Here is a 27,919-nt window from a genome sequence, read left to right as displayed (position 1 = left end):
TCTTGACATTCTGTTTCTAATGGTGGTAAAATCACAATTTGGTATGATGGAAGGGGGGGGGGAATCTCATTCTCCCATATTGAAAGACGCAATAACATTTCGCAGTGTCTACAAGAGCGTCTTGCATAAACCACACTCTCGCATGTTCTTTTAGTGACAGCTCACATAGACAATGCATATTGACTTTAAAAATCACCTTTATTATCACCACGTCCATTACAATTTTGAAGAAAAATAACAAATCTTACTAACATAAAGAGATCCCTTCGAACTGTGCGTCATCTCTTTGTCTTGTAACAGGTGTGATAATTGTAATTGTGTTCTTTGTTGGTTCTTAATACTTTTACCCATCTCTAAATTTAAACAATGATTTAAATTGTAGGAATTCTAGGAACATTTTAAAACCCTGAATACCAAACCAATTATAATGTTATGAAGAATATGTAACAGGATAGTAAATTTAGAATCCTAAATAATCTATACTTCTCTACTACCCTAACGTAACTATTCTTAAATATACATCCTTTCAAGGGTAAATCGTTTTCCCAGAAAAAAATGACGAATAAAATTACAATTCAATTTTTCCACTTGAAAGAGACAAGTTAGTCACTTGTAACAATATCAAGAATTTAAAATGATTGGCAAGGCTGTCCTATACTTTTATGAAACAGAATTCAAATTGTTATTTCCTGGAAAAAGATATAAGAATATAAAACACCTTGGTAAATTTTTAGACTTAATATAAGTGTAACTGTTATTTTAAACATGAAACCAAGCCTCAGAGGACTTAGTTTTGCTTAATAGGTCTCGAACTTCTTACAGATCTTTCTCAGCAATTCAATAACTTGAAAGTGCTTAAAGAATAAAGGTACAGAAATTGGAACCTCATTAAACTTTGTTCAAATGATGACGAAAAACTGTACACGTTAACCTGCGGGACACCCACATATTGACATGGTAAAGTTAGTACGCTGCGACAAAATGGTCCACTTACAATGCATCAAACAATATATACGAAACCATAGAAATGGTTTTCGTCAATGCAAGAAACAACCCTGTGATCGATCATGTCACGCCAGAGATCACTTTTGAAGTTTGAATGAGCGATGTGTGCATTTGTAGGAATCTGTTAACTAATCGACAACAGACATCACATCATATCTACCAATGTACCGTCATGAGTCAAGGCCTTTTCATGAGCTCTTGAACTAATATTCCCGTTTCAAAACGACGGTGCGGAGTACCTGCATGGCAACCCTGCAATATGCTAGCCGGATAAAAATCTGCATAAGATATGAGTCAAGAAACGTCGTTTTCTTTAAAACAGCAAACTCCTGAATATGATTCCCCATAGAAAGGACAATAATTTCAATTTTCAAAAGAGGAATAACAGTTTTACCTTTCGTACGTAAGAGTTCTCGATTTCAAACCGCGTAATGTCACACACTACAATGCTAATCTCCTCAACTTTATTTACAATAGATACTGGATATATAAAATGATAAGGGTGCCACTGGCACACTGTTCGTCAAACTTTTCCCATTTCAAAAAAGATGTATACTATCGACCTACAACCTTCGGTTGTGTCCAACCGCGTTTTCATCTTACAGAATGTTCATTCTTATACACTTGACAAATGGTCGCCGTGGCCATATTTTACAGAATTGCGAGGACAGAGTGTTTATTTCAAGACAAAGTCATGCTATTTGCACAGTGCTTAAACTATTTTAAACAGTTGGTGTTGAAAGTTACAGTTATAACACATGAAGCACAGGCAATATTGCACACATATTGATTACTGACTGGCCATGCTGGTAATGGCATTCGTTTGTTTTCCCCAAGAGCTCAAGAGTCGCCCAAAAACAGTCTGGTTCACTTAGGTCAAGGGAAACTTTTCTGCTTTTGGCGACTCTTAGTCCTGGGGGAACAAGCGTATGCTGTTATGACCTATTGATATGTTTTGTAACATACCTAATCCAACTTTCTCACCGAAAAATCATGAATGTTCTTTGCTCAGAAGACACGGCCATCTTTTCCAGAATGTGCGCATGCGCAGATGGCACTTTCAAACTTACCCGGGTAACAGCTGTCCGAAGTGTCAACAAGTCTGTTACGTTTCAAAAACTGTTAACCGATAACTGGCGCTTTGTATGTATCAGCGCCCAATGACGCAAACCACGTGCCCGTATAAATTGACAAATTACGACAGAGATTTTGAATGAGGTGTGTTACATCACCATTTGCTGTCCGTATTTGTCGCCACTCTTTAATTGTTAACACTGCAACAAGTTTTCCTAGGTCACCTATATCACTATCAGTCTTGTATAGTACCATTTTAAAGAGTGACGACTATAAAAGATGTGATATCACTTATTTGCTGTCAGTGACATGTGTTGGTTTTAATCAGAAAAAAATGCCCAAGACTTACAAACGTTATCAAGAATCGACTCAGCAAATACATCGGAAGTCCTCAAAGCAAGAATACTGGGAAAATACTGTAAAATACTGATATCGCGCTGAGTCGTATCACGATTCAACATCTCCCCGCGGTGTGTTTCTACCTTCCTATTGTAAAATGCACCCTGAGACACACGGATTACTATCACATCACAAGGAGTTACCCCATCAATCTGAAGGTGCAACCAGTTCCCAGCTGGACAGAACGGAATGAGCTCCATCTATCGATGGCTGAGACTCCGAGTGAAGCCGGTTCAAACAGAGATTGACCGACTAAGTTTTGCATCGCATCACATTTCTATCGCCGCGAGTCACCGTACTACGCAGAGAGAAAAAGTACTCATTCCTGTCATCTAGATGGATGGGCACCGTAGCCCATGTCTCTCTATCTGATTTCCCAGGAGGAAATGCTGGAATTATCAGGTCTGAATTGAAGGCGTGGACCAGTTCTCCGGCGCACTTAATTAACAATCTACAAGAAACCCACTTGAATCATGGTTAACAATACTTGGCTAATCCCATCTGACCCCTCGTCTAATGAATCAAAACTCGGGACGACACTTGTATGGCAAATAGTCACTTGCCAGTTGCGTGGATATGCCGAGCATGTTTTTTCTTTGCATTCACACAGCCGAAGATCCCTATGCATATAGAGTGTACAAAGATTTTCTCTCTGTTGTGAAGATTATATGTGATGGCCTGAGCAAGGGGCTTTGTGCCCGCGTGTAGGTGACCATTAGCCCGACAAAGAAGGGCATATTGTCTCCTGCCTCGACTCTGAAGGTGCATAGTCTAATGTTTGGAATGTAATGCTTTTATTACATGCCTTTCAGCTTATTGGTTTTCATTTCAAATGTTTGGGTTTATTCGCTGTATTTAATGTTACACGAAGTTCAGTTTAAAAAAAACCCCGATAACCGATTTGCATCATCGATCGACGCACTGATATATTTAAATCACTGTTATGCGGTTTATTAATTTTGGCATGCATAAATTTCTAAAAACCTGATTTCTTATATAATCGTGCAATTCGAGTAATTTGGTCACATTAAATTCCGAAGTTGTTAAGTTGAAAATAATCTAAGTCCATTTTCAGTCATTGACTATGCGGCCTGCGATTTCATCAGTGAGTTACCATTGAATCCTATGGAGTGTGCGATATTCGCTGCACAAGGCATGTAATAAATTCATTTCATTCGTATAGAGAACATCCTTTATTTGACTCATGTCGACTGGTATCAGCTCCTGCCCAGCGTTTGAAGATAGCACGAATGAATAGCATTTCAAACGCAATTTCTTCGACTTCCTATTACTTTTGAATTATGTTCACGCATAGTTCTGCCAACACCATACCAATTACAAAGAGTACGTGTGGAAACAACTGTTTTGCGATTGTTCGAAATTTCCAGTGACTTCTTAAAAGCGTGTACTCACAAGCAATTGTTTTTTTTTGGACTTGCACATTTGTATCTGTTGTATGACTTTATACCTAACAAATTTTTCGAGCCATTTAACGAGGAACTGTCAATCTATACCAGGTCTCGGGATAATTTCGAGGTAGCTTGATAATTTTCCAGGTGACATGCATCATGAAGTGACCGTGCCTGAACGACCGTTGTTAAAGAGAAGGGTTCGTTCCGTCTGTGGGTGCGCGAATAGGACCAATACAAAGGATATCCAAAATTTCAGAACGGCGGTTGAACAAAAACTGGTGACCACGGCTGAAGCAGCTTCATGTAAACGAAGGGACACAGTGCATATGGCAAAGTCTTCCAGTGATTTGAAAGCTACAAAACTGTTGAACTATAAACATGCATCAAATGCTGAATTTACCACACATTGCTCGACATTCATAGTCAATTTTTGGGAAGAGGAAATGTTTATCAGCAGGAAAGTCGCGCAACTGCAGAGGGACGACCCCATCCCTTCAAGGTAGAATGCATCTCAGGACCAGATATAGGGACTCTCAATTTTTAAAATACCTTTTTGGTCTACCACTTATGGGGTTCATTTTGAATTTGAAGCTCACGGAACAAAGGAAGTTTTCACCTGTTTATTTTTGTGAAAATAGAAAATTTGATTCCTCTCCATGGAGTTAACACAGGGATGGTGACCATTTTGAATTTCAAATGTCTTTAAACATTTGGGTAATTTGTTTCTCTCGTACCAACTTTTGTACGGTGACACCTGAATTTTATTCTAAGTTTCAAAATGGAATGGGTAAAAGTTTCCTTGAGGAAAGTTAGGGCAAAAGTTTGAGTCTTTCAATTTCGAGGCGCATACTACTTTAAACCAAAAACAGTAGCAGAAAGAGTAATCAAAATCACAAGCGAAAAGGAGAAAACATGACGCAAAACGCTCAAATATTCAACTTACTGAAACTGAAATCGAAGGTTCATTAAAAGTGTATATAAATTGCTTAACATAGTAAATCACTGACAAAGTCAGGGAAGACTCGTTCCGAGATCGTTTAAGATAGTCAGATAAGATAAAAAAATCATTATCTCTCTACAGGTAAAACTAACTGTTTTACTTATAATTAGGTTTCAACAATATAAAGAAATACAAGTCTTGTTGACATTTTCATGATTGTGCATCACGTGTATCTATATTCGTCTTGCATGAGCAAACGCCGTGAATGTGTTTTAAGGTCATCTGTCACCTTAGTTTGGAGACAATTCAGTACGTGAAGCGCAAACATTAAGATGCACTATAAACTTCCTTACGCGATTCAACGCTAATGAGAATACTGACCCATATGCTATTCGATGTATTTATGTTGTTTTTCCGTGGAATGAATTGGCAGAAAGGTACGAATTGGAGAAGTGCTGACTTTATACGCCCTTGTGCGTCTGATTGCGGGCGAGCAGGCACGCCCACGACTTAAACTCGGAACGGATAAAGTGTCCGTGGCGTTCGTTGTCTTCTCCTTGTGGTCCCATAAAGCCACTTTTACCGACGCTATTAAAACGTGTGACTTGCTGCAATATTGATTGCCTTCGCGAGTGTGACACGTCTTCCGCCCGAAAGGCAGCGGAGAACTAATTGACAGCCCCGGGAGGATTATAAGGATTCTGTGCACTAGATGCCGTCACTGTATGCTACTGTACGACCAATACACTTTAAAATGGAGTCGCCTTTCGTACTCGCACACCTGAGTTCTGATGATAAGTGGACCACTTTTTTCACTAATAAATTCCCTAAATAGAGGTAATTTTTCATTCCAAACCTCCTAAACACGTGCAAGTAACAAACGAAATGTCATTCAGGAAACCTTCACGTGCAGTAGAATAACGGCAAAGTGTAGATTTATGTATTCTGGATTTTCGAAAATCCTCTACAGAATGAGACGATAAAACTCTCCCCTTTCAGTCCTAGTAACCTTCATATATTTACATATTTAGTAGCAATTTGCATAATGCTATGCAGTCATGATATTGAAGAATGACAGCAATCGATGACCAATTCATATAGCGTATATGAACATAAAGTGATGTAACAGTCCTTCGGACACATCTCATAGTATATGGCGTCAATAACCTATCTCTTGAAGTCACACTTTTTTAACCTACTTCAGGTCTTTCACCTCATTCAGAATTCAGATCAAGTGAATGTATGATAAATTGAATTCAAATAGAAATATTTCGATTTATATGTCATTAAAGGAACGCAATATGGTGGAAATGTTTCTCTTAAATACTTGGATACGTTGATAAATTAAACTCGTTACCGCACCCTTCTAAAAGTGAAATCATGTTCATTGAATAACGACTATTCCATGTAGGTGGGTAGAAATTGGTTGGCAAATGTAAACACTGCGATGTGTTCATCGCCAAGGGGTCACCTATTGGATCAAAGGTCAACCCCGAGCGAAATGTTTATCTATACTGCAAATTGATCTCATCGTACAATCTAATTAACTACACAAAAATACCTGACAACGGAACAGTTACGTGAATAGAATTGCTTCAATCTTCCTCCTGACAGCGATCCTTTGCATCGAGCCTCGCCTGATTGCTTCAGCAAATTGTTACTTCAGCGATGCGTGCAAATTACATAGGTTCAGTTCGCTCGCTGAACGTTGGCGTTCAGACGTCTTCCTGCCGTTTAATATTGGTGGAGCACTGCATTCGACAAGGCGTCAGACATGCCTTGTCTCACTTGCGTCAAAGCCTTGAGATGTGTTGATGAAATGTGAAATTGTGTTTTTATTCATGTGGATAGATTTTATGACATCTAAACCACGTGAAGAGGTAATCCATCAGTCTTGCTCTCCAGTCTCCAAATGCGACATTCAAGCAAATCCGATAGCGCGCCGACCACATTTTCTTGCACACCCAATGCTCGTCTTATCGCTAGCCCAGAGTACCCGGATTTAAATTTTGTTGTCTGAAATGCGTTGTGTGGTTGAGTTGTCGGACATTAACCAAAGTCCCGCTTCCTGGGGTAACACCTACATATTTTATGACGTCATTTCTTGCATGTTACCGAAATGACGTTTTCGATGTACCTGTGTTTACATCAACAAGCAGGGCTCGTGTAAGGTTGTGAATCAGGGGGCTGAATAAAATCAGAAAATTGAGCACTTCCTACGTCAGCTGAACGGAGTACCGTCGGTCAGATTTGTGATGGCTGATGGGTTTTAAAACTCCTGTGCCAACAACTACACATATGAGATTCTCATTTCCCGATTTACACAACAGTCAATTCATTATCCATGCACCCGGATATGACGCATCTACAGCCAACCTTCTCACGTTTGATGTCTTCAAGAGATTAATCGTGTTCACAGCACTCTAAAAGAAAGTTTGCCTCCGGCAAGTTGTGATTTCCAGTAATGCATTTTGATGTAAAATGTTGATCTGCGCTTGCGCACCGATGGAGTCGAGTTAGGATTGTAACTGATTAGCAACCCAAACCCATTGCAAATTGTCACTTGTTGTTTGTTTTGTTTGTTTGGTTTTTTTTGCAACTCAGGCTAGACAGCAGATTTTGACGTATTTAACATTCACAACTCATCTGGAATATCCTGAAAAAATCGTTCAAATGTTGTCTATGTAGCATGAAAGACAGCAGACAGTCAAAAAATTAGGTTTATGCATAGTTTGGAACAAAAATGTCTTCGGATAACATCCTAGAATAATTTGGTTAACTTACATGAATGATCCTTTAGTAATACGTACTCTTACATGATTGGCAAGCAATAGAATATGCAAATCAACGGTTGTGTGGTAGAGACACGTCCAGTGTCCCACTGCATTAAGTCATGCTGGTCAATGGCATTCTACAGACACACCAACACAAGTACGCTCATTACAAGAAACACAGATATCGCTAGCGCTGGTGATATTACTACCCCTGCGGAAATATCGAATGGCGATCGGACGTCTTCGGTCTCCGTTTTGACTCTGTAAGAGCAGCTATGCAACCGACAGATGCACTTTTGGTTGTCTATCTCCCAAATGCAAAGTTTCCTCCTGCAGTCGGCGTAATCGCACTTACAGGCAACGTCCGAATTGCTCCTGCACAGCACTTCCTTGGGCTCAATAATCCTCGGAGTGTCTCCTTTTTCCTCCTCAGCGTTGTTGGCCTCCCCTTCTCCGGCGACCGTCGGAAGCGTCTCGGTAGATTGCTCCTGTGCCGAGACCCCGTACAACGTCAGGAGATGAAGAAACGCGGCAGCAACTGCCAAAGAGATCTTCACATTCATCTGAAAGAATCGAAGCAAGCAACGATCGTCAGAAGACATTAGAACAAAACATTTCCCCTAGCCATACCCGTTGATAAACACCAGTACAAGAAGCTCACGGAAATCGAATAAGTATTCGGTCACAGTAACTGTAAAAAATGCTGACGAAAATAACTTATTTGTGGTGGAAGTAAAATTCCTGCTCTTTCCTTCATGTAGAATATTGCGGATGTCTGACGGGAATTTGAAAATCATTGAATCAGGTTGCTTGGTTTCCGAGACATGTGGCGATTTTTTTCCAAAGCCAGGATTGCTAAAAGCTTACCTATACTTGAAGCAACCTGATCTGATGACAGGATAAATTAAGCGGATGAGGAATATCGCTGTATTTTGCTACCTAAGGGAGTATAGATAATGAAAAGACGCGCATGGCAGACATTGAGTTTGATATCAACCCTCCCCAGCCTCCCAGAACGAAAGTTTGGAATTGCGAAAATCCTACAATGACACTATGCTTCAGAATTCCTCTGTACACAATAAATTGCTGAAATAGGTGGTTGGAAGTTTAAGCTGCCGGCGGGGTTTTGAGCAAATCATATTCAAATAATCTTAGCTTAATCTTGAACATCATGATACACTCGGTTTCCATCTCATAGCGTTGCTGCGAATTTCTGCACGATAATTGGAACGCCGTCATCCATTCCTTCCCCTACTAAATTCGATTAGTTTTGTTTGTTATAAGCGCGTGTTTTAATCATCCACGGCACCTTAGCGTAGAATGATTCTCGCGGATAGATTTATCAGACACTTAATTTTTTCCAATACTGTTCTTGTATCCTGTTTGTGTTAAGTCATTTTGAAGACCGCGGAGTAAATGAAGTTTTCGTGATCTCGTGAAATTCAATTAACAAAGGTTAGAGCAGCCATTTTGAATTTCAAATATATGTAAATTTTAGGTTATCTCAAACTTTATACACTTCGCCCTATTTTTATTCTTGATTTTGAACGAGAATGTTTCCTGTTTACAGATTCACGGAAAAGTTTAAAAATTTATGTGTAGAGGCGCGCATATTTAGAGTAAAGCGATTTTGAATATTGGATCATCGGTGTGGTTTTTACTTGGCAGTATTAAGTGCAAGGTGACTTACAAGCATATATATATATATATATATATATATATATATTATATATATTATATATATATTTCATATTTCATATTGATATATATTGTATAATAAGTGATAATATAGTTCACAAAATTTAGAGTTTGTGTACATGTGTGTGTGTGCGATTGCCTGTATGTTTATCCTTGTGTTGGGTTGCCTGTCCGACTCTCTGAGTGTCTATCTTATGTAATTCCAAGTATGTGCATTATAGACTAATGTCATCTGGTAATTTTGACAAATACGCCGATTTAGACATTATTCCATTGACGGAAAATAAAATCTTGTCTTCTCAAGAGGATTCACACTGCGATCGGAACCTCTGTGATCACTTCATAGCTTGAAATATTAACAACTGACTCATCTCTTGAGGTGCAGTTTATCATAATAATGTTATCGACTCAAACGATACCGCCGGAGACTTCGAGTGAGAAAGGTCACGTGTTTAGAGGTCGTAGCGCACCTTCTCACAGATCGTTTTACAGGTTCCGTCACTTGAGACGGACCGTATAGTGTTGTGTGTCACCCACACGAGAGTGAAAAAGGTTGGAATGATTTTACTCAGGGCCGCTTTTGCCAGACGAAGAATTCGCAGCATTGATTTGAATTTTTTTGCAAAGAATACATATTCTGAACAGTCGGTGGGTGATAAGAATGCGACAAGCACTCCTCCTGCGCACGAAGCTTTTCAATATGTCTTGCACACGAATGCGAGGAGTGTAAATTCGCATTCTCTTCTGATCTACCACTTGTGGGGGCTGATTTTAAAGCTGTGGAGAGTAAAAACATCTTCACCATCTTAGTTTTCTAAATTCGAAAATTATGTTTTTCTCCATAGAGTTTACACAGGGATGGTGGCAAGTTTGAATTTCGAATATCGGTAAGTGTTAGGTAATTTTTCCTCTAGTTCCAAAATTTGCACGGTGACCCCTGATTTTTACTATTCTTGACTTGGTAAGAGAATGGTTTTAAGTTTAATTGAGGAAAGTTTAAGCAAAAGTTTAAGTCCTAGGCGCATACTACCTGAAATTTGCTTCTAAAAATCAATCGAAACCCGTGATATTGTTGATAATGACTGATAGATATGCAAACGCTAGGAATAAGACTCAGTGGCCTTCAGTGCGACCGTTGCGTTTGTACGTACACTAAATATGTCGCATACAAAATGAGAGGGAAAAGGAGAAATCTTGTAGATTATCTCGCATGGCACAATGTCTCCTTGTGAAGAGCGTCCAATTTTGGAAATGCGACTGTGCAATTATTTTACATAATTGCTGAGGTAGACATGACAATAAGAGTTTTCTTTGGCGTGGTACTTGTTTGCGTCAGATTGGAGGCGTAATTTTCTATTTTGGCTAATTCAATTACGCCCAATATAGGCGTTTGTATGACGTTATTCAACCGCAGTACAAAGCAAGCTGATATCCTCGTGTCCAGAAGAACGGGGCGCTCTTGATAAAGTGTACATTTGTTGTCCATGAGCGGAACCCTGACGCCAAGAAATTTCAATAACGAAAAATATCCTATACAATTAAGCTAATCCAAGGGACAGAGGTAGGCTTTTGCATTAAATCTGTTTCTATTCTGTCCACCAGCCCCAGTACACATTATACAGTAGAACGTAGTGTTTGCCCGCGCGCATGCTCATTGCTGGGCCGGCTATACATCGCAAACTCATTTGTTCAGAGTATGTGCGTATTCATGAATGCCTCAAGATTTCGTATATGCTTTCCGTCGTAACACATAATGCTCGGCAATACAAGATGCAGCAGAAGCCTAACCCGCGTTTACCTGTTAACGTTTACCAATTCTTACAAGAGGTGGTTTTTGTCAGCTGTGATTTGAAAAGACACTGATTCCGACTCATATCTTATAAGCTCTGGCTACTCTCAAACACCGTGCAAAGGACCCTCGATCGGCTCATTGTAGCTTAAAAAATTCAAACCCAATATGCTCGCGTTTATGGAAAGTTTCGCTAAGGAGCAGCCCAGATTTAGGCACACTATACTGATAAAATTTTATCGACGGGAATTCAAGCCTTCAATCGTGATATGGAGGGATGACCGCTTCTTCACTTTCATTCGTTCGTATCTGGGGAATGTGCTTCGCTGGCGTTCTCATTTGCGTACGTAGTCCCTGGCTTTTCGAATGAAGTTTCTGAAAGTTTTTACGCTTAAATTACAATACATTTTCTCAGATTTGTTCATCCTCCTCTATACGACAATTACAACTCTACAACGAGAAACTTCACAGGAAAACAAAGGGTCTTTATTCAATTTTGGCGAGTATATTTTCAAAAATCGGCTTTCTCGATGTTGTCAAGGTGACGTACGCAATGCCACCTAAACTACTCCAATAGCACGGACACCTGTTAGTAGAGTGCAGAAGTCATAAAAGATCAGTAAGCCAATTGAAAAAGGGATAACAATCTTTATGACGTTCAACAGGCCGACAAGTCACTGAGCGCATAGCTGTCAAGCCCACGCCTAAACACATAACTCTCTCACGCGTTGAGGATCGTTCGATGACGTCATCCAACCTATCAAAAGAGAAAGTACGCCATTACAGGGTGCGGTATCAAGATTAACTCAAACGCCACTGTGACCGATTGATTTGACCGAATGACACATGCATCGACTCACCTTCTGAGTTCACGGCACGACTTCAATCGCATCAGGGAAACGTTAGTGGCAGGTTTCTGTGCCAGGAACTGATTGAATTGGGAAATGTTAGCCTATACTGACATGTTTCAGCGCCATACAGGAGCTGATTGAATGCCTCGATTCGTCAATAGTGAAATGAGTTATCCAGTTCACGTGATTTTGATCTCCGGAAAAGTAAGACAATCCCATTACAGGAGAACGTAGGGTGTAATCACAGTTCCTCTAGAGGGACCGTGGCACAATAGAGGGACGAGAAGGAATAGGCTGGCTAAAAAATGATCGTTCAATTATGTTATTTTTTAAAATTCAAATTGGCTTCAAATGCTGCACTATGAAGTAGCATTGAAGTAGCTCACTCAGACTTCAGTTTCGTAATTGAAGTCTTGTAGGTAAGGCCAGCACAGGGATTTACAGAAACAAGTACCAAATGTATGCATGCAATGTACTTCTTTCCCTTGCCGACAAATTTCGCGTAAAGTTTTTGCTCCCACATTCGCCACAAAATATGTTCTTTGCAATAAAAAAATGACCATTAATAATCATCCTCGTGATGAACCGAGGCAGTTCTGTTAGGAATTACAGTAAGTAGCAAAATATGTATGGAAATCTTGGACGAATCGAGACGATTGGTTTGTTTGGCAAATTTTACCTGCCCATGGTATGTTGTAAATGCATTTCAAATTTTTTTTCTCTGGAGCTTTGATATGTGATGGTATTTCGAAACATAAACTGGGGAGTCCCAAATTTTAGGACAAGGATGTGTCTTAATGAGCGGGACACATCAATAAAACCCCGTATTTTCCTTTGGACGAATATCCGCCATATTACGATTATTTTTGACAAGGTGTCACTGTGCCAATTTTAGTCCCGTGTGAACGCAATCACATTGCAATTTCGACCGCATTTCCCAGAGGTCCAGATATTTTGATATTTAAGAGGACCGTACTTGAACCCAAAACAAGGCAATTATACTCAATGACTGTTTACCCGAGACTACTAGGTAAATTTTCAAGTGCTGTGCAGGTTTTCAACCCTGACGAAATACCACAAATAGCCTCTTTCCACGTAATATGCAAATCAGAACGTCCTTCGCATGCTTGCGGTTAATTAAAGTTACTTAATGATATTTGATCTGCGGTTGCACAACAGATGAAACACTTCATGCATATTCTTGCGAGAATATATAATATTTATACAGGATGCAAGGAGACAATCGTTTACGTTTTGAAATATGCAAAATCGCGCCAAGAGACGGCAGACAATAAATCCGGTTAATACTTTAAATTTTATTAAATTTTATTATTTTTAAGTTTGTATGTGTGATGTGTGATAGTGAGCATGCGTGAGTGAGTGCTTCACGAACTCTACAACGTGTGGAGCGGTCTCAGTCAGAAAATGTAACAACTTAGCCGGCTATTGAACCACTCTTTTTGAGAGTGGGGATTTAGTCGAGCGGTTCTCTCGGTGGCCTCTCCGCTAGGCGACTGATGCCGTATGTTGTGGGTTCGAACCCGATTGAAAACTAGCCGTATTTTAACGAGACACAAAGGATCAGATATAACGAGAGAATTGACTGGTATTAATTTGAATTTAAACGATGTTACAATATTGTCTTATCACGTGAAATGAGTCAACGATGCATTCATGAAACGTGGCAAAGGCAGTCAGAATTGATTCCATGGTCGCAGAAAAAGTCGTTGACGCGGGAGCCATTCAGCTGAGAGCTATCTCTCTTTCTTTAACCTTGTCTCATTAATGATTGTGCCCATATGTATTCATTAATAATATTTGTGACTTACGTTTCATGCATTTGGCGATCGTGCAGTGCTATTGTTGTGAAAATAATCTGAGTTCTGAGTAAAATCAATTGTCCACAATAACATTGAACGTAAAAAACATAGAGGCTGTATTAAGGGGTTGAAAACTAGGCAAATTGACATATCTTCGGAGTGAAAGAAGAAGCTTTATTTTTAGACAGAACAAAATAATTAGAAAATTAATACACACATTGGTTTGTTAACGCCGGAAAGGGCACAATTCAAACCGGCCGAGATTGCATCGGCATAGAAAATCGACTTGGAAGATGGCAGGCTGCTTTTGACAGAGCGCCAAATTTATGGACTTCAGTATGAATGATGATTAATGACCTTGGCATTAGGGTTGTACGGTGCCATCAGTCATTCGAAATGCCTCGCTTAGCTGGATGTTTTTTCGACCTTTCACTTTGAATGCGAACTGCGTAATGCGAGTAAGTCACTCAAATTATGCCAGGCTCGTACAGCGAGCAATCTATAGAACAACTTTATTGGTAACCAACTGACATTGGTGCTCCGCCATTCTTGATATCGTTTGTGATCATGATATAAATGTGACGGTATATATTTGAATACGAATGTCTGTTTGTGTTTGTAAGCCTACGTGTGTGTTTGTGTCTCTGTATATATATGTCTCTGTGTGTATAAACGTATGTATATGGCATTTTTATATTTTTGAGACACCTTGAATGTTTTAATCAAGAGACGAGGCTTTTTGCTTATGGCGAGATCTTGCGAGACTTTGACGATCTATTGATCAGTCTATTTTTAACCAGATAAATCAAGTCAATCTTCGTATAATAGCGGTGCATCACAGAGTTTAATCAAAATCAGTTAATTTGAAAGTTTCAAAAAATCTCAGACGATATGTAGATCGACGTGCTCAACAAGACAATGCCCCGCGAACTCCAAGTGACGCGATATCTCGTAGTTTCTCGCGCAGCACGGGAAACGGTCAATTTCAATTGTTAAGAGATGAAAGTTTGTTGTGTGCCGACTCCTTCTACTTCTGCGATAACGTATAACGCAATTTGACGTAAAAAGTGCATAAATTTATCTGGGTAAACTTTTCTTCTGCAGTTTCCACAGGGGAAAATTAATGACAGCAATTGAGTTTGACAGCATGATTCCAGGATATGACCTTTAAGCAGTAATGGATTAATGTATATTCCGGATGTGTTGCCCGGATGTGAGTATGGCGGTATATCCACTAACCTTCATCTCATGAGTGTATAATGAGTGAATTCTCGTTTAAATTAGATATCACGGTATTGCGTTTATCACGGAGAAGACATGACCTTGGCTATATGCAAATTCCATTGCATGATCTGTGTTTTGTTGCAATCTGAGATAAAAGACTTCAGCATAATATTTATTGCGAATTCAGTCTCAATACAAGCTTCCATGCACTTGCCACAAGAAGGATTAGACTGAACCCAATCTTGTCGAATGCATCTCGTTGGCAATGTAGGCACTGGAAGAACTGCTGAAAATTAATCAGGCTTTATACGAGATGAAGACAAACGGTGGTGGCGATTCGCTTCCAATCAGATGGCGAATCAGACTTTAGAACGTGCCAACGCCGTTGATATATTGCAAAACTGGGAATTCCTCAATCGTCAATGATTGACTGCGCTAACGTGCCTTTCTTTCAACACTAATTTAGAACCATCGCTAAAATTATTGACAATTTCATAGACGCGTTCCCAAGAGTGTGCAGTGCCAGTGTCTCGGTGAAAAAATTAAAACAGTTCTCACATGAATGACGTGTGTGGCAGAACGAAATTGACATAGCATTACGTGTTTTCATCGCACGGATGGTGTTCAACGACAATGTGCAGTATAGACGTCTACGCATGAACTTAACGATTTCCGACCACTGTACATGTTCTAAGGCTCATGCTACCGTGTTTCCTATAGAGATAATCCATCACTGCTTTGATCTTTAAATTTGGAAGCGAAAATAAAAAAAAAATCATGCCGTGAGCTTCAAATTTTGACGCATAAAACCAATGCTGCCGGAATTAATGGCACCATATATTCGTGGTTGAAGACTGTTTTTCGTTTATATTCTAACACTGATGGGAACGCAAGCGTGATTTAATGTAAAGCGGCACTAGTAGATGTTGCAAACGACTCGGGGTTCCGCTCAATACAGTCTGTCTACATGACGATCTTTATGGCCGCATTCCTAGACTTTCCCACCTCCACTCTCAAATCACTTGATCGACAACTGCGCATTGGAAATTTCATATCTCCTAGTGGAAAACCATCTCGCAATGTACCCGGTTATCTCAGCTTTAAGATAAAAGCTCATTCAACGTGCACTCAAAGTCGGTCAAGAAGCTTGACTCAGATTGTCTCAATCTCGAATTCCACGTTACCTTGGATACAACCTCGACAAAATGCCACGTAACCAAGAATACAAGTTCAAGTTAGCCAGTTTGTGCATTTCTAGAAGTAATTGGTTCGTGGTTGAGGGTTCCTCGTCTCTATTTGAAAATTGTGGTTTGTACGAGGCGTACTGAAGAATCTGATCGCCTTCAGGCGAACATATCGAGCTGAGTGAATTAAGCTTACATTACACTCCGAATTGTTCGCCCACGAACACACTGTGCAGTGAAAGCGAGATTTTCACTTTAGCTTTGAAATTTAAATGGGCCACTATCCGTCTGTAGCACTTTGATGGAAGCTTACAAGAATCGATATGAAGTACACAGACCTGTTTGATGTTAAAATTGAGTTAGGGTACACATTTCTCGATCCCCATACACTTTCGGTATGTGACTTCTGATCGGGGTGGCAAGATATCTTGACAAAGGATAAACAGTATCGTCATCTATGAAAAATCACTGTGGCGAACGTAAATTACATAATACCTATACCATACCGGAAGTAGCAGGCATTGTGGGAATCAGAAGTTCTGCAAACCATATAGACCTTTTCCGGTTATCCCACAATGCATTGCAGCGGCTATATCAAACACTGTTTATACACTCAAAACAACGAAAACATAGTTTTGTGTTGTACAACGGATTATTATAGAAGAATTAAAAAGAACTATAGTATTCAGACAAGTTCGGCTAGAATTTCACATGAAGGTACTGAAATGCGTAAAATTTCCACGTTCGCGGTCGCTTGAACGTCACGAGGACGCGCAATCTGGGTCCGTAAATGCTACATAGTTACGTTGTGAAGCTAACTCCATGGACAACCATGCAAATCCACCACCTAATTTCACACAAAAATATGAAAACGTCAGTGCGTTCATTTATCTATCTATGAAACGCCAAACTAAAAAGGTACACACATTAAATCACAGACTATTTCATGCTTCTTTGTCAGAGTATGATGAAACATTCACGCATTTGGCATTCACTTGAAATCAGCTGCATCCACGTAAATCACAGAAAGCCAGAAACTTTGTGAATTTTGTGCCCTTAAAATAATTTCTGAAAAAGACGAACTCTGACGGCTTGTGATGTTCCACCTGGCAGCATAGATAATAATCCCGGTGTATAAATTTTAACGACAACACAAAGTCCTGGACTGACTTTGTTGTAACAGCAACCGAAACCCCGTCTCTTCGTACGCGAGAGTCACAGAACAATTTAATGACATCACCTCAGTGGTCCCTTGGTGTTGACGTAAAACATGTAGGTGAAACTTCGCGTCAAATACTTTTCGGACTTTGATAAAATGACATGCCACATATACCTCGAGAGGCGTACATGATATATTCAATTTAATTACAATTGATTTTGACAGTCTTACACTTAAAGTTCGCCACACCGGTTTTTTTTTTGCTATTTAGCATTGACTTAAAGGTAGACGGTCGGAACTGCGCGTGTGCGACTTTCTTGTTTGCAAACCATGTATTTCATGCATGATATCTAGATGCGTCATGTCAACATAGCTGTAACAGTTACATTTTACGATATCCATTGATTAAACATGTTTTAACTTTCATCAATCGCCAACGTACCCTCGATACAGTGTCTGCATCGGTCGTAGGGATCCCTGGCAACCTTTGAGCAGACTTTCGACGACCGCCTCCCTTTAAAGCGTTATCATTCAATTAATAACAATGCCGTATTAGTAAGAGCGCTCTCCAGTCCATCCTGCCCACTTGCACACGTTAACATCTGGTACGAATGCAAATTGTTATTATTGGCCACTATAAACACTGTTATCTCGTGTAGACATCATAAAACGATCGCACTAGTTTTAAATCACATCTCAGCTCTGTCGCGAAGACGATGATAGACAGACTTTCCTAGGGCAATGATTATGGAGAGACTCTCCCTGGGCAATGACGCCACCATTAAAATAGCCATATGATTAACTAATAAAGAGGATTATTAAAATTAAAAACAGTGACAGAGAGTCGCAATTCAGACAAAACCGTTAGTAAAGATTAATACTGAAAGAAATAATTCATCCGTGCGTTGAAAGATTTGTATTCGTGCTATATGTACGCCTTTATAACTGCATTGTCACCCAGCAGACATATGTGTTTAATTACTGACAGGGATAAATGACGTCATCGTTAATGGCATCGTCCACCTGAATATCAATTTGCAGTACAAGAAGTGGCACGCTTCGCTGGCGGAAGCTGGTTTTTGTGTACTCCTTGTTGAAATTTGCATCCGTTTGCCGGTAAAAAACAACTGCCACTTTCAAACTGGGAAGATTTACCGTTCCTATTCCGAGCGCGGTATGTTGATTTGGCGGGAGACGACAACAAATAACGCGCCAGTTCGGGTTGATAGGCGCGAAAAAGCGAGTAACATGACCAACGAAGTGTAAAACAGAGTTGGATTTGCACGAACTCACTCTGCTTTGTCCCTGTCGATTGGATGCGATCTCCGTCGGCACATGGAATTTGCAGCTCTTGTAATTTCGTACATCAACGGCATGTGCTAAGATTTACAGCTTCACAAGAAACACGGCGTCGTCATCTCTTTTCCGCAAGCTTCGATAAATGTAATCCGGCACATGCACGTAAATACGCATGCGCGTGTACGAACGCAACACTAAAACTCGGAATAAATTCAAGTAAGGGAAATTTTCGCTTTTCAATTCGTACAGTCTTTGTCGTATCCACTGGTAACATCCTGCAATTTGTAAATTTGATAAATTATTAATAAAACAACCAGACCAACAGTTGAGTTAAATTTAATCTGTGGATTCATACCAAATGTACTCCTGTAAATGGCTCAGTTTCTTTGGACTGTAAGTCTTAATTTCCATTGGATGCCAAGACTTTCAGCCACTGAATGTAAAGCATGGCGTCCAGAACAAGTGGATACATGGTATTTTGTGTCTTAGATTGACAGCGGCTTTTCACTTAACCATTGTTAAAAATCACTGGATCATCCAAATGGAATTTCGGTTACACGGTGAAAGAACTGACTGTATTACATTCTCGAATGTTCTCGATAAAACCGAGACACCAGCCGGGATGTAAACTGGGTTAAGTACGTTATGAAAAAGGGCATAACTTTTAATGAAATTCACATCCTTGAAACGACAGCTGATTAAACGGGTTAACATGCTGTTTAAACTCGAGGCAGTGTCCTTTTCGCGTCTCAATCACGCGCTAGAACTTTGAAAGACAAAAAATGTCGCCTATGTAAATTAGCCTCTCGTGGAAATATTTTCATGTCCGATTACCATGTACTCTTTAGTTTGCGATGAATATTCATAAGCTCCGAAAAAAGTCTGCGTATAAAATAGCAATTGTCTGAAGAGAGTCACCGAACTGATCTCTTTGCCGATCAGAATCTGACCTCGTGGTAGTCTCCGGTGTAATACATCTTATGCAGGAAATGCGCAATTCCGTCAAACGAGGTGGCACTTAACCTTTCTACCAACTCATCCAGTCCATTAAGTATGAAGCATCCGCCACTATCTCTGTAACGATAACGAACAGTCTATTTTTGTTCTCATCAAACGTGCGGCACGCTACAATCATAATTGCTAAAATAATGTCCATATTGAAAACGTTCGATCCGTTTCACAGGGAAGTTTGTTGTCACCAGATGACTGATACGTTACAGCTTTGTACACGGCTGTCGTAACGAATGTCAGAGAGAGTATGTGGGACTTAATAGCTCATGCAAATACACGCTGGTTTCAGGAAATCTCGTCGCTACAGTTTGCTGAATGAATTAACCAGGTTATCAGCCATCTTCACGGCAGCGTGGAATCCTTCGTATTGATCAGACATTTTACAGCGCTGTAATAATCAACCGAAGGGTGCACAAAAGGGGGATTTTGGTTAGACCGATGTTTCAAAGAATCTGAGCGTCGGACAGATTTTCTCTCAGATGTTTGTTATTCTGAAAAAACGAACAAACAGTGGATCTAGTCCGAGGTTTCTAATCACTGAAAAGCTGGTCGATAGTTGAAAGGCTTTGACAAGGCCATGTGTATTTCTATATCCGTGATTTTCATCCTCTTTTTATTTTAGTCTGATCGGATCCAGATTTAGTCTGATGGGATCGTGTCAAGTCTGACAAACTATTTATGCGCTTTGTCGACTCAGTTCAGAATACACGTACTTTCACATTGCTGCTAACCTTCAGGGCAATGCAGAAGGAGGGAGTTTACGTTAATTTCTAGAAAAATTATGCAAACGACTTTGCGCAATTTAATCTAACGACCACCATCGTTGAAATAGCCCAAACCTGATTACGGCAAATCTTCCTGAGGCCATATCAGCGATATATGAGCACTCGCGGGCATCGGAGCATTATTTTCATCCGGCACGGTACAGCAGCCGCGATTTGTTACAGGAGACGACAAGGCATGTGTCTTTTTGAAATCCTTATCTTCAGAAGCTTGCAATGCAGTCTGCCGATGTTTTTGAGTACAAAACGTGATAGACGATGGAAACCCCTATTGATAATATCCATAACTTTCTTTTTTTTCAATAAATAGATAATAGTCTATGACTATATTATCGGATGTTTACTTGACTTGTAACATTCTCGGTCTCCATAGCAACGGTTTCATCATATTCAACTAGTTTTGGCGATATTTAAAGCATAACATGTCATTCATCGAACCAAGCCAAAATTCTCAATGCAGAAACAACCGAACATCAGTTAGCCAAATGGGAAAATTAAATAAAGTTATCAAGGAAACCTTTGTTGGATCTCAATTTATGTAAAGAATTATGCTTATTTTTTATTCAGGTCGGCAACAATAACCCAATACATCTCCAGCAGTCAGTACGCCTGCGCAGAAGGTTATGTAAGGAGATTTGCCGGTTCACGTTCAATCCATTTTGAAAATATGTTCGTTTAAGCTTCTCATATTGACGTTTACCCATACGGATCAAATATCCCCTGCTCCGCTTCACAAAGCTAACATTAACACCCGACATAACAAAAAGATTGGCGCCTGATTCGGGTGTTACTCGATTCGTCTATTGCGCTCTCTGCAATATCAATTCATCTATTAAAATCCCGGCACGAAATTTCTACATTTACTGGAGATTTACTATCACGGCAGGCTTTAACGTGGTGATATCTGCTTTGGGTTGGCAGTCTTGTACAAAACATGTCGACTCCATTTAATGGCTGCACATGTCCTGTGTTTGCCAAGCGTTCAAACGACCTTTAGTCCATTTGACCTTTCGTTCATTTGGCTTTGAAACCACTTAAAATCAATCTGCTCTTTTCGAAATTGTAACCTCACGGTGCAGGTAACTACAGGATGCAATCCAGTCCGTGGATTTCAAATCTACTTGGATTGGAAGGTATTATTAGCCAACATTTCAGATATACTGATTTTATTCTTGAAGAAAACAACATATTTACTTTAAATTATCATTTGGTTCAACATATCAGAGTTTCCGCCTAGGCCAAGGATGTGACTTCGTTTCAGGCATGATTTCATTGCTAACTGAGTGATTTGGTAATTGAATCATACAATGCAGAGGTAACAGAAGGCAATTTCGCGCATTCAAATTAAATTGATTAAGAAAGTAAGCGATGCATTCATGGGCAAAATTCGAAAGCACAGAATACAGCCCTCACGGGGAGGAGTAAACTACGCAGATTTATTTGTAGACTAGACCTTTGTCATCAGTCTTCATACAGTGCACAAAGACTCACACACAAAGCTGGCCCACTCAGACATACAGTTCATGCTTGCGAGCAACCTTGGTTGTTACAGAGAATTGTACGCTTAGGGCAACGATTGGAAAATGTTCTCTATGGAAAGACCAGAGCTTTGAAAGCATCCAATCATGCATAATCAGGCTGGTTGTGGGTTTCAGGGGCTACAGAGAACAGAAGGACGAGATTGACGTGTGTTAAAAAAGCGACAAAAAGATTTGGGACACAACTGCGTTTTTGGTTAATGAAGTGAACATAAACATCTTGTGATCGCATATAGATCCGACAGTAATAATGACTTTCATACAGGAATTCAAACAAGCAGATCCATGTAATATATTGTCGTGAAAACGTCACTCTCGGCGCGGCGTCAAGTCGATTCAGGTGATAGGTCAAGTTTAAACGATTCCTACATGATGCAATTTGGGCGTACCGTCTAACCTGCTGAGTTAACACCATAAACTTTTATTGCACAATCGTAAAAAAAACCCCGGTAAAACATTATTCCCATTTCACTGCAATAACATTATGTGGAGAGCACATGCGTGGTTGTAAATCTATTGGGCAATTATGGTAAAAGGGCAATGCACGTAGAAGAAACAACGTCACGGAGAGATAAAACACCTGCCTGCATCCACTGAATTTCAAACATCGCTCTCTGAGTAATTGATTCCGCTTCGTTGGAATAAAACCAACACGTCACAAATTGCAAATCGCGAAAGACAACACTGTTGACAAGTTATACACGTACGTACATACATACATACATACATACATACATACATACATACATACATACATACATACATACATACATACATACACACACACACACACACACACACACACACACACATACATACATACATACATACATACATACATACATACATACATACATACATACATACATACATACATACATACTCTAACTTTTGAGACCCTGCAAAATCGCTTAAGTGTGAACTGTTCAATGAATGATACAAAATACCATTTCCCTTAAGACTTGATTGCCTTATCACGGTCCACTGTGAATGACGACTTTAAATATCAAGCATTTCGATTTGTGTATTTCGCTTTTGAATAGTAGGCGACAAGCTTGATTAATTTGTATACCACTGTCATTTTTAGCTCAAGTGTTCACGTCAGCTAACTTCGCAGCGATGTCTATCTGTGTCAGTGTGTCTATCCGTCTGTCTGTCTGTGGGCCCGATATCTCGAGAACGGCTGATTGGATCAAAATCAAATCTGATACATAGCTTCTTTTGAGAATGGCAAGAATCAATTATGTTTTAGGATGGTGTGGCTTGCATATTTTATGCTCATCTGCATAATTAATGGTGTAAGAAAAAAACAGACATACGATGAGAAAGGCTGCACAGAATCGTATGAGATTTGCTACAAATGTTGATTACACAAGGATTTATCCGCCATGAAAGACATAAGGGTGTGGCATGAAAATTAATTGCTAATTTGCATATTTGATAAACCTTCCCGATTAGGTATATATCTGAACCGACACGATCAAAATTGACGTAACTTGGTATGTATATTGAAGATACTATTAGTTAACATTACGGAAAGTTATTAAGCATTTTTACTTCAGTCAATTCCTAATTTGCATATTTAGTGAACTTTCTTAATTAGGGCTATTGTATATCTTAATTGACTTGACCAAAATTGATGAACTTGCCGTGTACATTGAAGATATTATGATACAACATTATTGAAAGTTATAAAACATTTTTACTTAAACAGTTTAAAATAGACAAAATGTGCTACGTACATTGAAGATACTACGATATTATTGAAGTCATTTAGCATTTTTATGTTAGCAAAATTACTAATTTGCATATTTAACGAACTTTCCAAATTAGGGATGCATATCTTGATTGACTTGACCAAAGTTGACAAAACTTGCTATGTATGTTGTCGATGCTATGATATAATATTACCAAAAGTCAGTTTTGATTTTGTTAAACATCTTATTTCTAATTTGGATATTTAGAGAACTTTTCTAATAAGGGATATATCTTGATTGACTTCATCTAAGTCGATGGAACCTTCTACATGTTTTTTACATTTAAGAAATATAATAAATATAAATGAAAATTTGTTCAGCTTTTTTACATCAGCAATTTACTAATTTGCATATTAAACTAACTTTCCACTTTAGGGATATAATACTGGAAGGACTCTAAAAACGTTTATGAAACTTGCTATGTGTATTGATGAGACAATCAGTTTGTATAAGTGAAAGATATTTTGCCTTTTCATGTCAGCTAATTTATAATTTGTATGTCTAATGAGCTTTCACAGTGAAGCATATATAGTTTGAAGGACTTGACTAAATGAAACTACACTTGCTATATAAAATGGTGATACAATGACACCAGTTAAAGTGTTTTTGTTTCACCTGATTACATACTTATATACTTAATGACCTTTGGAATTTATCTGCTGTGAATATTGTTCAAGCTGTTAATCATAACACTTTCAATGAAGTTGCAAACATGTTGCAAAGGTTTAAAGCCATAGACAACTGCAACACCGAAACACGTGGGCATTTTCAGTTCATATCTGGTCTCTGTTTCAAGGGTGCCCTGAAAATCATCATCCAGCCTGTCCCATGAGTATTTAAATAATAACATCGAAAAGATTGCCATGCCCTGCAGGTCGTTCGCTGTGAAATTTTCTAGCAAAGTCTCGCACGCCGCGAGATAGATTTATCATGTGTCAGCGTCAGTGGAACACTTCTGCGAAAATAGTGAAACGTGCTCGCTTGAAAGTATCTAGTTTTAAAAAGCCTTCTTTCACTCCATGAATTTTTCAAGAGTGAATCTGGTTTTAGTCGATATCGTTGAAACTCAATCCAAGATTCGTCAGATGTAGTACCTTTCTTATTAGGTTTCATCCATACTTTAGGCATAAATGTACAGCGTCGAAAGATATTGCTGCGGTGACAGAGACAAATTAAATTGCTTTGGGAACGTCTCTTCCGACAGCCTTTCCTGAAGGAATCAGGTGATAGTCTGTGCAAATTGATGATTCAACAATGGGCTTTCGTCGTCATGAAAAAGAAACCTTTCTTTGTACTAGCAATTCCTTTTCCGGATTGATAAGCATGGCAAGAATTGATATCAGCGCATTAGGGACTTGCTTGCGTCGACGTCTATATCCGCGGGAGCTCAGATTCCTACTGCCCAGCAGCTTACTAACGGTACATATTCAGTCGCCATGTCAGACGGGACAATAGAGGTACTTGGTTAATCATTGCCGACTGTGAATTGACCTTGTATGGATGCAAACGTTTTAATAGATTTGTGTGTTCTTCGGAGACCTTTAGTTTCTGTTGATGAGTCTGGCGAGGGGAATACTTCGTCTAGGGTATTATTTATCGCTACAATTATACCTCCATTGAGATTTGCTAAATTATCTCTTCGAAGCAATTTATCACCGCGAAATTTTAGTTTAGAAAGCAATCAGATTGCATCATTGTTCTGCCAAAAAGAACAGAAAGATAATAAAAACCTATCCCATAATTTGAATGTCATTTGCCTAGCGCAGGCTGCACAGCATAGGGATTACACGTGATAAATTGATCCCATTGTGGCGATCCAAAATGTGCCTCGTTAGATTTGCATAAAATTTATTTGCATGCTAGTAGTATTTTCGGACGTCCCTGCTTTGCATAACGGGCGTGTCATTTACAGAATGTGCCGAGCATTCACCGTCATATGTAAACGAGCGTCCCATTCGTTGTCGCAGCCCTGTAGACGGATATGCCGAGACATGATTGAGACTCGCGACAAATCTAGCAGCTCTGGCAAATATATTTTGAAAGAATTGTAGCATAATGATTTGATTAGGGCCTCTGCGATTTCCATTGTCGTTATTCTTCTTTTGACACGTTGAGCTGCTCAATACCGACACTATTGCAATCGCACTTTTGAATAGGTCAGGGTCGACCAAGGTGAGGGGCTCAAAGGAAAGGCAAACGCGGGGTCCATATTCGCATTCAATTGCGTTATTAACGTCTAATTGATACTCGGATTACTGAGAATATACACAACAAGATTGCCTTTCTACTTTCTATGCATAATTTGAATAGCAGCAACAAAACACGCTAGCATATTAGTACTCCTAAATGCCGGCACTTTAAAATTTTAACCAGCCGTGGCAAACAGGTGGCGATACAGAAATTGGGGTCTTCGGAAAGCCTTTCATCGTTCAGATTTGTGTGTCAGGGCATAAAAGATTATATCATGTTATGTCATTGAGTATTGTGCGAAGCAAGTCGTACCAAATTTGCCCGAAGCGCAATAATACATTCAACAAGCAAGCCTTTATTGACAGAAATAATATCGCATTTTTTCGAAATTGAATGATACCAAACAACAACGTTGAAGTATTCAACGAAATATGGAGGATCAACGTTAATCATAACAAATATTAGTACATCAGAAACACACGTCTTTCAGTGAAATTTTGCTGGTACGCAGCAAAGGTCGCTCGTTTGTCGGCACACTGAGCAACAGCGTTTCGCGTTTGACTAAAACTAGCCATTTATTTGCCCCTTAGATGAAATCATTCGTAAATGGGTCCGACGTTTATTAATGAAAGAGAGAAATGAATGACACATTAGGCTATGCGATTACACTTTGCCCATTAACCACCATCAATGCAATACCTTCCACGGCGAATTTACACATTATTTTTAGAACAGAACGCGAATACAAGTACCAAAGAGTGCGCACTTGTAGTTCATCCGAGCCATCGAATATATTTCTGTCAGTTTGGCGTCCGTCGTTCATTTTCTTCCCTGTGTGCCAAAAACGCTTCAGAGCATTGGTGTTTACTAGTAATTCATCGTGCCTCTTTATACGGCAGTGAGATATCTACTCGGTGGATTGATCCTTGTTCCGAAGAACGGAATATTCTGACAGTTCTAACAGTGTGCGCCACTTAATTCTCTTTTATATGTTAATATCTATACTGATGCAGCATTATGCTCTCTAGCTCCATGACCTCTGACCGGCAAACCGAGTGATTGCCATGTATCACCCGTATGAGCGCATGAACAGACTTTTTAATGCGTTTTACAAAAGATGAGAATTTGAGAATAGTCCGTCTGTATTGAGTGTGGTAGTTTGAAAATATCACAATAAAATAAAGCAAAAAATGCATTTATATTGAAAAACAGGGGATAAAATGATGTTTTAACGTTAGCCTTAAATGGTGGAAACACGGGCGTGGTAGTCGTGCAGTTCCAGTGCGGGCGCATAAAATCACCCGCATATGTAACTGAACAATATATGAATTTTAGAGCTGTGGTCCAAAAATACACACATGGCTGATTCACCGCCGTACAATGCAACATCTGATGTGTCATTTTCGATATTTCTAACATTCTAACAATTTCGCTGTTATGTAGGTGACACTTTTTGCGTATTTTGACTCGATAATTTCTCCCTTGAAATGTCGTTTTAAAACAGATGGTGCAAGACCCAGTCTGGACAGGATGTATGTACTCACCGTTTTTACGTGAACAGACTATCTGCTACAACAGCATTGAGGCAAACAGACCGTGTAAAGTAACCTGCATGGCAGACATCACTTTCTCTCCTACAACAAGCTGCTCTCGCTGCTATACATGACCGTGATGCGACGTCGAGGCTGTAGGCTGCCTTCTTCGTTCCCTTGGAATGGTCGATATTCACAGCACGTTGTCAGATTTTGCAGTATCCGAGGATTCCGAAGATTAGGCACGGGACTAACTAACACTATCTACCAGCTGAATTACAGAACCGCTGCAAGGTTGGAGTCCACGCAACACTGCCACTGCGAAAGTTACCGAGCGTATATCGCGCCCTCTTCTAAATGACCATTATAGATGGTTTCTATGGCGACAACAATTTGTCTCTCTCAAAGAGGGCAGGCATAATATTGCTTCACGGCTGAGTGAGAAACTGGCGAGCGAGCACACACTCTCTGTCTCGGCTTT

General features: G+C 39.5%; 2 long non-coding RNA genes across 2 annotated transcripts in view; one reads left to right on the top strand and one right to left on the bottom strand.

Annotated features, from left to right (window-relative positions):
- Positions 1 to 27,919, top strand: part of LOC139138408 (uncharacterized) — a 251,467-nt gene that overhangs the window by 89,922 nt on the left and 133,626 nt on the right. The window lies entirely within an intron of this gene.
- Positions 180 to 27,919, bottom strand: LOC139138405 (uncharacterized). Its single transcript, XR_011553602.1, has 2 exons — positions 27,451 to 27,919; positions 180 to 8,167 (listed from the first exon to the last, which is right to left on the bottom strand). It is a non-coding gene; the product is annotated as an uncharacterized lncRNA (long non-coding RNA).

The sequence above is a fragment of the Ptychodera flava genome, chromosome 8 (assembly GCF_041260155.1).
Source record: "Ptychodera flava strain L36383 chromosome 8, AS_Pfla_20210202, whole genome shotgun sequence".
NCBI lineage: Eukaryota > Metazoa > Hemichordata > Enteropneusta > Ptychoderidae > Ptychodera > Ptychodera flava.
The sequence above is the reverse complement of the archived record's forward strand: the minus strand, read 5'-3'. Positions and strand labels throughout refer to the sequence as shown.